Source organism: Paroedura picta, chromosome 9 (genome assembly GCF_049243985.1).
Source record: "Paroedura picta isolate Pp20150507F chromosome 9, Ppicta_v3.0, whole genome shotgun sequence".
NCBI classification, from domain to species: domain Eukaryota; kingdom Metazoa; phylum Chordata; class Lepidosauria; order Squamata; family Gekkonidae; genus Paroedura; species Paroedura picta.
In genome coordinates, this window is record NC_135377.1 from 18,758,185 (window position 1) to 18,770,260 (window position 12,076).

Consider the following 12,076-nt stretch of genomic DNA (forward strand, 5'->3'; position numbering starts at 1 on the left):
CTCATCACTTTTACTAGCATTTTTACGTGAGATTTCATTTACAGATAGCTGAATTACAATCATTTTCCAGTATGTTCTACATAGGAGTGGAATTCATTTTATACTTAACTAGCTTCAAAGCCCGTTCATAAGAATGGGCTGTGAAATGGTCTTCCCCGTGAGCTCCCCAGCTGCTCTCCAGGCTGCCGGGAAGCATTGAGAGCAAGGGGTGGGGGGAGCACTTCCTGGAGTCCTGGCAAGCACACCCAGAGCCTCTGTGATGCCCCAGGTATGCTTGCCAGGCCCCCGGGAAGCACTCCGTCTCCCCCCCACCCCCCGCGGCCGGATGGCTTCCCGGGGGCCCTGCAAGTGGTGTGGCGAAGTCACAGATGTGCCTGCCTCTGACAGCCAGGCACGTCTAAGAGGCAAGGGATGAGGGCTGGGTGAGGGAGGGGGGAGCTGTAGGGGCAGAGTCAATCAGGGTGCAGCTGTGTGCAAACATCTGTGTGCATGGAATTTAATTTACTCCATAGTATTCATTAAGAAAGCTGGCTGCACCCTGATTGGCCCTGGAGAGGCTGGACCGTCCATGCCCCAAGGCTATTTCACAATTATTAAGAGGCACCAAATGGATAAGATAACTTCTGTATCTCTAAAGAGGGGATTGTGCTTTCTGCTTTCCACTTTCACTAAAGGTCTTTATGAACATTTCTTATTCTTTCCTCCCTGAAGGTATTGGGGGGAAAAGCATTGGCCTCTCAAACATCCGCTCCCATTTTTTTCCTTGCTGGAGATGCGTGACCCAGCTAAATCTCAAAGCTATTCAAAGTCATTAAGGCCCTTTTCGAGAGGACTGGAGGAAACGCAGGAGGAGGAAGGAGTGCACAAAACTAAGGCCTGCTCTAAATCTTTCCCTAGCAAGAATCCAGCAAAATTCTTAGCAATTTGCAATCTTACTATTACAGAGACTAAGGGAGACAGCCATACTCAACTAAAATAAATTAGGGTTTTTTTGCTGTGTTTTTCTGTTCTAGATCTTGAATAAGACAAACTGATTCTTCCTGGCTTGGCACAAGGAAGCAAACGTATTGCATGTTCCATCACAGAAAAGCTTACCCAATTGAACAAAGAATTCCTTTTTATAGCGAGGAAAAAAACAAAACCTCAACTCAACTAGTGATATTGCTTCAAGTGAAGCCTGGAAATTTCAAAGTTCAATGAAAAAAATGAATTGAAATCTTTTTTTTTTTTTGCAGTCTATAAATAAGACTGAGAATAAGTAAAGCTTTAACTAATAAAATTAAGTATTTAAAGAATAGGTTCCCCAGAAAGGATTTTTAATTATTCCTCCTTCCTGAAACAGCACTTTGAGTCCCCCAGCAGTCCTTCCTGAGAGTTCTGGGTACCTAAGGAATGATATAGGATGCAGCCCAAGAGATTTAATTGAGAACTGTCAGATATATTGAAGGACAGACTTCCTTCACTGGGTTCTTCCTCCCCATTTCCAACCTCTTATCAAGGGCTGGGAAATTAGGCTAAATTCTAGGGGGCATGCACTTCCCTTGCTCATACATCTGTGTACATGGAATTTAATTTACTCCATAGTATTCATTAAGAAAGTTTTCTGCTTGTGGTGGGGAACTGTTTAGAGACTATGGCCAGATGTAACACATATCTACAGTGAACATAGATGAGCATGGGAACTCTGGCAGAATGCAGAGAGCAGCTTCCTTTCCAAGAGCTGGGTTCAGCCAGATTTACCTCCCTCAATTCCCCTTCATGCTATAGTCCTCATTCCATATGGCCTTTGAGGATGCAGGTCCCATGATTCTCAGCATAGCCCTTTATTGTGGCCATAGTGACGCTGCTTTGCACTGAGTTAGACTATTGGTCTACTCAGTCCCTGATGGGCAACAGCACTCCACTGTCTCAGATACAAGTCTTTCCCATCACCTACTGCCTAATCCAGGGGTAGTCAAACTGCGGCCCTCCAGATGTTCATGGACTACAATTCCCACGAGCCCCTGCCAGCATTCACATCCTTTTAACTGCAAATACCAGGGACTGAACCCAAGTCCTTCGGTACATTCTACCACTGAATCACAGGCCCTCGTCCCTTCCCTTTTCACCAAAAGCAAAGCAGGCTGTGTTCAACCCCAGGCCCTTTATGTTATCCCGCAGCCAAAACTAAGTTTTCCCAGTATGGTAAAGTCTAAACCATTGCACAAAATGGCAACACACAGCCCTTTCTCACTACTACATTTCACAGAAGGAAATATGAAAGAGAATTCCTTCCACAGAAAGATTCTATATACAGAATTTTTTTTGTCCTAAAGAAGGTAGCACTTAATTGACTTGGTGTTTTGCAAACATGCTGCTGTTCGTCATAACCATCACTCAAACTGATCTTTGTTTTGCCACTGTTATGATCATCTGTTAGTACTCAGTGTAATCACGGAAGACACTGAGTATGTAGTAATAGCATTTTCGTTGCTGGCAAAATGGCTGGGTAATACTCTTTCCCCTAGTTGCTTGGTAGTAACTCCGGTCGCAGTATTTGTATTTCAGCCAAAAGTCAAATAAAGCGCTAGCATTGTGAAATGTTGCTTTCACTGAGCACAGAACCTAGGACTTCCTAACCTGGTTCCAACAGTTTTAAATGCAAGACATACAAGGCTTTATAAAATACCTTGGGTGACATCAGGTTGCCTGTTTTGTAATAACATCCTCTATCTCAGGGGTAGTCAACCTGTGGTCCTCCAGATGTTCACGGACTACAATTCCCATGAGCCCCTGCCAGCAAACGCTGGCAGGGGCTCATGAGAATTGTAGTCCATGGGCATCTGGAGGACCACAGGTTGACTACCCCTGTTCTAGCTTACTTCTTGAGCAATATGCGGATTACCTAATACATGCAGAATATTCAGCAAAGTATTCTGATGAGCTGCTAGAAACTTTTCCTAGTAGCTTCAAGCTTAACCCTCAACGTACATTGTTGTACCTAATTTGAATGATGAACATGCATTTGAACTAGGACTGTGCAGGATTCTCCTGAGTCTCAGAAAGCAAAAAAAAAACCCTTGGTTTTGGGTGATGAATTCAGCATGCTGAATATCCAGGCTTTCACTTGAAAAAGCCAAGGTTGCGTCCTTCATCACTGTGAAGATGTCTGGAAGAATGTGAACAATGTCTGTGCGCAATCTCCACTTGGAACCACAAAGTTCTCTTTTCAAAAGCATATTCCCTTTCTTTTCAACTGGCAGAATAAAGTGAACTATGTAAAACAAAAGCAAAAAAAATGCATGCAGATTAATATACACTTTATTCCTTAGCACAAAATGTGGGAACTCGTGGCTGTTTATTCTCCGTGGTGGACACTATGACGCCAGAGCTACAGCATGATGGCTGCTACGTGTGTTCCATTTTTCTTACTCGGAGTATCATGAGGTAAAAGAGAGAATGATCTTTGCTGCAGAGGACTGAGAATGCTTTCTCAGCAGTTCTGGTATATATCACATCGTCCGTTCTTGTGAGATCCTAAAGATATACAAGGCAGACAACTCAGCAGCACTACTTTAGATTTTCAGCCAACAAATTAAAAGAGAGATGGAACAAGGTTTTATAAATGCTCGTTTTATTATTATACATGTCCCTGCCATTTTCTCAATCCCTCCTAAAACTGACTGCGTAATTGGCTCCACCTTGATTCAAAGTTTTCTTTCAGGATCTTAAAAAGATGGAGATGTATGGTTGGGTTGCTACTGCTGCCATGATGCATATCCCCCCCCCCCAAGTTCCTTAGTGGTACTACTTGGATTTCTATTTTTTGTGTGTGTGTGGAAGCGGGGCGGGGCAGGGTTGTTCTGTTCCTGCCTGTTCTGTCCCATCTCATTTTATGTAGTGGCCCTAGCATCTCTGAGTAAGGAGTTGCAGGGATAAGGCTGCCCGGTTTGTGAAACTGTAAAAGTTACTCACAGAGCATATGTGACAATGTACACAGCTTTTCCTACATAAAGGTTATCTCCATGGAAGAAAAATGTAAACAAATAGGGCTACGTCATCTGTGACATCTACCAACCCCTGTTAAATACCAATGGCCAGTGCAAGACCAGGCGAGTTCACTGATATGAATGGGCTCAGAATGGAGTAATACTACATAACGGCATAAGCAGAGCATGCTGGATCACAACAGTGGAGGGTCACCATTTCAAACAGCAGCCGATCTGTTTCCCTGGAGGACCAAACAGGCAGGACACAGAGACCAAGGCTTTTCCCTGATGCTGCTCCCTAGCATTTGTACTCAGAGGTTTGCTGCCTCGGTACAAAGAGGTCCCCTTACTTATTACAGCTAGAGGCTTTTGGACAAAGTCTGGCCATTTCTTGAGCACTTGGCAAAACATAAGTAAAACTTCTTTTTACAAAGCCGATTTGTATATATGTCATATTGTCCGGTATCCTGAGATCCTAAAGATATAATACTAGCACAACTAAAGATTTAATTCCATCTGCTGTAATACTGTAACCATTTCATGCTCTATTTAAATATGCAAATGTAGTATTATTAGTGTATATATATATATATATATATATATCAGTCACGCCTTCAAATAGCTGCAATCTCCTTTAATTATTGCTGGAAAGTTGCAAAATAAATAATTTTCATTCCGGACATATAAGGGAAGAGGCTAATTTGAAGGTGTGGGTAAATTCCTTTGTTTCCACACTTTCTGCTTCTTCTAAACTGCAGATTGTCAATAAAAATCCTTACCAACAGATTGCTACCATAAAGGTCTAGTAACTTTGGAATTTCCATTTAGTTGCACCTGGGGCAATCCGTGACCAGAGATTTAACTCTCTGTGACAGGATATCAGCCATACTGATATTACTCCTGAAGCACCACAAGGCACTTGGCTTTTCTGCAGAGCGAGAATAACCACAGAAGTTATACTCTTCAGTAGAAACCGAGGGCAGCTAACTATTTTTCTTAAGGTCTTATAGAACATCTTGACTTCTCCAGGCTCTCTGGAGAGAAGTTTAGAAATAATTAAAGACATTAAGGCAGTTAGGTCCATCAGACTAGCTCCTGCTGAGAACTGCTCACTAAAATGCTGCATGGGAAGATGATGGCTGATGCACCGTTGATTGCCATCTCTACGTTAAGATCTGTGAAGAGATCTTGCAGTATAAAGCATGCAGTAAAGTCACTGGCTGACAATTAATGTCTGAGCAAACAGCTCAGTGTCTGTCCCCACCATCATAAAGTTGTGCGTGGCGGTGTCCAAATCGGCCATTACAGGATGACACACCCAGAGCCGCACCACGCACGGGGGGGGGGGGCAGGCCCGGGCACCGGTGCGTAACTCGGCGCACATACGCTGTGTGCGCCGAGTTACGCACCAGTGCCCTCGCCTCTCCTCCCCCCCGGTGGTGCGTCTCTGGGTGTGTCATCCTGGAATGGCCGATTTGGATACTGCCATGCACAACCCTAATCACTACCACCATCACAATGAAACATTCGCACCTGACAGTAACCTTACATATAGATAAAGTCTAAAGATTGCTTCCTAACTATAGTCCTATGTTCAGAAAACCAATAGGAAAATGATGTACATGTGTGATTACTATAATTCTATCACTGGTCCTACTTTTATAAATATATAGAACTGAAGGCCACACTGTTTGGTACTGAACTATTTCAGTACGAATCTATAAAACAGGATATCGTTTATACGATTATTCACTGAACATAACATTCTTTTCTTCTCAGCATATGTTCCCTTTCTGATGTTTCTAAAGTTGTTTTCTTAGCTTCCTTATGCAGAACTCTGCTTAGTCACTTTATCTGGCTATCAGGGAGGCTCTGTTCTGTATTCACTGCTGGCACGGAGTAAAGTAAGATGAAAAGCAACTTGCTCAGAGAAGCACCTCGTTCGAGAAATTCTCAGAGGCTCAAAAAAAAAAACAAGAAAGAAAACAATTCAAATGAGTATATTAATATGTGCTTTTGGTTTTTTGGCTGGAGAAAATAACAGCCTCCCCACCCGCCCGCCACCACTTCCCAAGGGCAGCAAAATGAATTGAAAACTTCCAGAAATAACAATGCCAGGCAGAACAGAAACCCAAACACCTTGCACCTATAGGGAATGGCTTTGAAACAAAGCGTCCAGAAAGAATGATCCTGTTTCTCAGCCATTTGTTCAGTGGTCGGATGATCTGGAGAGGGAAGGAGGGCCTCAACCTGCTTAAATCAGTGGTCCCCAACCCCCGGTCCGGGGACCGGTCCCGGTCCATGGATCAGTCGGTTTCGGACCGCAGCTCCTCCTTGTCCTTCTCCCTGGATGCTGCCTCGGGGGCTGCCCTACCACTCTGTCACTGGCTCACCTGTAGTGCTTCCCTTCAGCATGGCACTGCGCAGCTGCTGCTGGCAGTGCCCCCCAGTGGGTGGCAGGAAGTCAGGGGCGCCGGCGGGAAAGCAAGTGGAGCAGGGGTTCAGGTGGCGGCAACGTCCCTCAGCAAAAGACTGCCCCCCCCCGGGCCTCAGTAAAATTGTCAAGCGTTGACCGTTCCCCGGTGAGAAAAAGATTGGGCACCACTGGCTTAAATGACAGGAAGGGGATCTTTAAAATAAGAACCACGACAGTGAATAAACAGTCAGTTTCTGATTTTACCTGTTTGCAGGATGGCATTTTCAAGCACAATTGTCACAGCTGTGAAATATAGCAAAAGAGACAGTCCTGTATTTACATGGGCCCCAGGTGTGTGGCCTTTGTGAGTGATAGGCTTTAACTAACCCTAGTAGCTAATTGGCAACCAATGAAGTGTCTGCAGAATGGAAAAAATGTGCACATACATAACCTTCTGTGTTTTTTCAAAGAGTTCCCCTTCCTCATGCAGTTTCAAGGACAGAATAAACTCTAGCGGTTTTGCTTGTAACTGATATTTTAAGATTTGGATTTTAATTTATAATACATCTTTTGTATAATTTTAACTGTATGTCTGTAAACTCAGTGTTGTTATTATACATTATTACAGGAAGCCTATTGGCAAAATGTGTAGGGAATTTTAAAAATACTGAATCGAGTAATAAAGTATATATATTTTACCTGATTTTGTACCATTGATCTTGGCCTTTTAAAAAATCTCCTAGGTCCTGGCAAGCATCAGAACTCCAGCATTTTCACTGCATCTTGATTTGTTAAAATAGATATTAAGACCTACATAGGTGGGGTGTTTACATACTTTATGAATAGCCTTTCATCTCATGTTGCATCACATACAAATGGACATTCCCCACCCCCAAAGGAATGCCCTCTTAACTACTATGTGTACCAGTCCAGTTGCTGCACTGGTATTCAAGACCAGTCCAAGAATTTTGGGTACCCGAGGCACCAAATCTGGTTGCTGCTCCTTCCTGTACGACAGGGAAGGAACTCCTCAACCTTCTTCTGCTTAGGAGGAGCCTAGAAATCAAAGCAAATAAAAGAAAGGAACACCACAACCCGTGACTTCTGTTTTTCCTAGCCAGACTAAACTTTTCTAGGCAGCATGCAGAGAGTGAATTCATTCCAGGTCAGATCCATCTTATCAAGGGGCCAAAAAAGAAATTCTTCATGGGAAGGACTATCTGTTTTGCAGTGCCAGCAGCCAGGAGGGGCATTATGGCATAAAGAAATACAGCTGTCATCCAGAGAGCAAATACTCCCTGTCTTATTACACAATCCAGAAAGGCTGTTTTGTTCAAGTACAAGCACTACGGTGAACAAAAATGTCAGGCTTTATAATGATTTCATGTAAGCATCAAAGACCTTTACACAGTGTACTAAGCTAATGAGATCAATTATTTTAATCACTGAATAGGAGTTTTGAATAAACACTACTCATCCTTGGTTGCTTCTGAGAAGACATATAACATTTCCAGAAATGTTGGAGTTCGTAAGGGGGGGAAAAGTCCCTTTTTAGCACTAGCCTCCTTCTCCCCCAATTTTTTTGCAAAAACTTGAATAAGCAATACTGTCTCATTAAATCTAAAATTGTTTTAAGAGGCTTAAATATATACAATGTAGCACATAGCCTTCATTTCATAACGATCCCTGGATCCGCGGGAGCCCACTAACTACCGCCCGGTCTCGCTCTTAGCATTTCTAGGGAAGGTGGTGGAAAGAGCTGCCCCCAATCAACTGACAGCATCCCTGGAAGAAGCTTCAGTCCCAGACTCAGCCCAGTCAGGTTTCAGCCTGGCCATGGGGTTGAGACAGCACTGGTCACCCTGATGGATGACCTCTGCTGTCAGCTGGACCAAGGTGGGTCCACACTGCTAATAGTACTCGATCTCTTGGCAGTGCTTGATGCAGTAGATCATGAGCTGCTAGCTTGCCACCTCACTGATGCTGGGATACGAGGGACAGACCTTCAGTGGCTGATCTCTTTCCTTCAGGATTGTGAACATAGGGTAGCAATAGGAGAGAACCAATCAAGTTGCTGGCAACTCCCAAGTGGGGAGATGCAAGGAGCAGTTATCTCCCCAATCCTATTGTCACAAACCCAGCAGAGAATGCAGCTGAGGAGCCCCTCCTCAATGTCCAAACTCAGTGACTACCGACGCCCGGCATTTCACCAGAAAGTTAGTTGTATTGAAGATAGGACAGACAGACGAACACTCAGCTAAGCCAACAAGTAGAACAGGAAAATTGACTGCAACACTGCTCCTAGATTGGACCCAGATTTTATAGATACACAAGTAGACCCCCCCCCCCCTTCAACAGGAGAGCTAGAAAACCTTTCCCAAGGAGAAGTGTTTGAACCCAGCTAGGTGCTAAATGCTGGAGCCGAGCAGGCTGGACCGTCTGCTCATGCTTTTAACATTTCAAAGCAGAGCACTGGATCCCACCACTCAGAGAGAGGAAGGGCAGAGCCCGCCCGGAGAGAGGGAAAAAGGAGGGGGGGGGGAGAAGCAGGAAGCTCAGAGAGGGGATTTGAAAAGGCACATGGGTGGAACAGAATGAGTACCTGACACCTATTTAACATCTTTATGGGCCCTCTTGCCCAGCTGATACAGAGGTTTGAACTGGGTATGCCAATGACTATAGTGACCATGTGACACGAAAACAGTGGGACGGTCCCAACTTTTCGCCAAAGGTCTGTGGCCTGGACCATTGGCGGAATGTCCTGTGGCATCCACCGCCGCCATGCTCAGGAGGCGAGGTGAGCCGGCAAGGTAAGGGAGGGGGTGTTCTGCCACACCGCTGCAGTGCTCAGGAGCCAGGGAGTGAGGGGGGTGCTACCGTCCTGCCACCGCCATGCTCAGGAGATCCCCCCCACAAGTAGTCACTGAAGGCATTTGTTTCTTAAAGTCGCAAACACCTTTATCATTATTGGGGGAATAAGTCCATCCCCCCCAAGTACTTCTATTACATTAAAGATTTTTATGCAAGTATTCATACATAGCACTGCTCCAACACAGACTAGAATTGGGCAAATACTGAGAACAAATGTATTACTGGGAATCATTTAAGATTCCTTAAGCTTGCCCATCTCCATAGATAACCGCAAATTTAGCTTTATTTGACAAATTGAGGATGTTGATTCTCTCTAGACCACTGCATATAAGTGGTCCGGATGGAATGTACATTAGGAGACCAGCAGATTACAGTGAAGTAGCAGCAGTGTTATGCTGTCATAATGGGCACATATTTCACAGTACAAATATTTAGAATCCAAGTATTTATTTTACATAGTATAACATGATCCTGGCAAAAATTTATGATCATTTGCTTTCCACTGTTTATCTAATTAACACTGAGTAGCACTGGAAAGGAATATAAATGAAAAACACATTCCTTATTAGTCATGAAGCAATACCACTGGCTAGACTGTGCATCATACCCTGGGCTGTTTTACCTGACACTGCAGGGCATGGCCATTGCTTTTGTTTGTATTACATATAGAACACACATAGTATGAATGTAGCAAATGCATCAGACAGCAGAAAAGAGCAGTGCCGGGTTCTATCCCAACCTACAGCTAGAACAATAAACAAATAATGAATGAAAGGCAACCACTGTATTTGTCTTTCCACAGCACCTAAAGACCACAATATAAATTTTCATTATAACCGGAAGGAATAATGCTGACAGCATTCTTCCTTGTAATAACAAAAGATTTAGAAGGATTACTTAAAGTTTACTTTTGCACCATCCTTATATTCTTTATAATTCTGTTCGAGAAGAATTATTTCACAAGGTAGCTTTCACCCACAAAAATCATATTTTAACCAGAACTGTATGAAGTGGAGAGAATGCTCACTGCAAGTCTGCTTTAAAATACAAATGATTAATCTCCTAAATATGTCATTTCTAAACAAAAAGGGCAGACATTTCTATGGCGGTATAATGACAATAAACAAAAACCTATTCAAACTTCAGCATCTGTATAAATTTCATCCAATTTTTAATTAAATTTTAAATTCTATCTGAAACACAGAATAAATCGACATTAGATAATGCAAGCTAGAGAACCATTAGAACTTGCAGGGGGGTATTTAATGTCCACCTTCCTATTTCCTCTTTCTGATAGCTCCCATAGCCTCTCCCCCTTCCTTCCTTCGGCCCTTCCCTCACACCAGCTACTGTACCTTTATCTGCCCCGCTGTCATTATTTTCCCCCTACTGGAAAGAGGTCTGCTTCTTCCTCTCCTTTTTACAGACAGAAGTTAAGGCTTGAAGGCTGTCAGTATTGCCGCCACAGACTGCATTAATTTCTTAAAGCCGAAGCTGCGGCTACTATTATTTTGTGGGGCTTTAACTCCCCCGTTATATTTTTATTTTGTAATGGGTTCAGATTTTCCTGAAAACCTCAGTCTTTTCTCAAGCTTGTAGAAACATCTGTATGGACTTCCAAAAACAGCTACTTATCAATTTAAAGTCTAAATAATAAATAAAAGTTAAAATTTAAAGTTAAAAAAAAATAAAATATATTGATATACTCTTCAACGCATACTCAGTTATTTTACAATTCATTAAATCCCCTCTCAAACAGAAGCCTTGATAATCTGGCACAGTACAACAAAACAATCCAAGTCTTCATCAACTCCAGATGTACTAAATCTTGCTTGAAATCCAACAACAACTGAAAAACTGAAAGCTACTTTGTGGAGTAGTGGATCCAACAAGGCCATCTGCAGGAGAACTGCCATGTAGCTTTGCAATGTTTATTAAAATGGAAAGGTAAATATTATGTTCACAATCAAAAACTGCACTGCTTAGGTGCATCCAGCTTTATGTCTACTTGGTTAATTATCCACTCAGCAGAAGTCAACATGTAGGAAGAGGTTAATGGTGCTCATTAAGAACCAAACATACCTTAATACTATATAATTACATTTACAAATTAGCAGTGCTGATTGAAATTACATTGTCTATTTCAACACCGTTTCCCATAACCAGAAGAGGGTTTGAGAGTATGGAACTGTAGAAACAAGATGGCATTTCTGAAAGCCAGCCTTACTACTGAGTACAGCAGCCTTAAGGGTCTGACATTGCAATCTTGGGCAGATTTACTCTCCTACGTACATCGAAGTCAATGGGCTTAGAAAGGAATAATTCTCTTTAGGATTGCACGGCAAGTAATACATCCCCAAAGAGGATGTCAAAGACAGTTTCTGTTAAAGTTATTTCTTACCATTGCGTTGCTACACATGGCAAGGCAATCATGGCAAAGTTTGGGTCTTCTTTAGCGTGTTATATGCTTAAACCCTATGTATATATGTATGTATATATAAAACAAGCTAGTAAGTACCTCTACTGCTTTTCAGTTTTTAAAGGATGGTGACCAGCACAGTTCACAAACTCTGCATATGTAAGTGCACCTATTTCTGCTTTCAAAATAACACACATGCTTTAGGGACTTAAATATTTCCAGTTTCCTGCCATGAACATCAGTACAAAACAACCTTTCCCTCTTTCCTGGACCATTTAAAAGACATGATTTATCATACAGCACCTAAAATGTGGAATAATAGTTTAACTTGGACCTGTAAACGTTGATGTTGGTTAAATTAATAGCATGTATTTGAACTGAAAGAAATAAAAGGAAATGAAA

General features: G+C 42.6%; 1 protein-coding gene across 49 annotated transcripts in view; it reads right to left on the bottom strand.

The window, feature by feature from the left end:
• The window catches only part of RIMS2 (regulating synaptic membrane exocytosis 2), a 360,299-nt gene that overhangs the window by 21,531 nt on the left and 326,692 nt on the right, over positions 1-12,076 (bottom strand). The gene's annotated exons all lie outside the window — the stretch shown is intronic.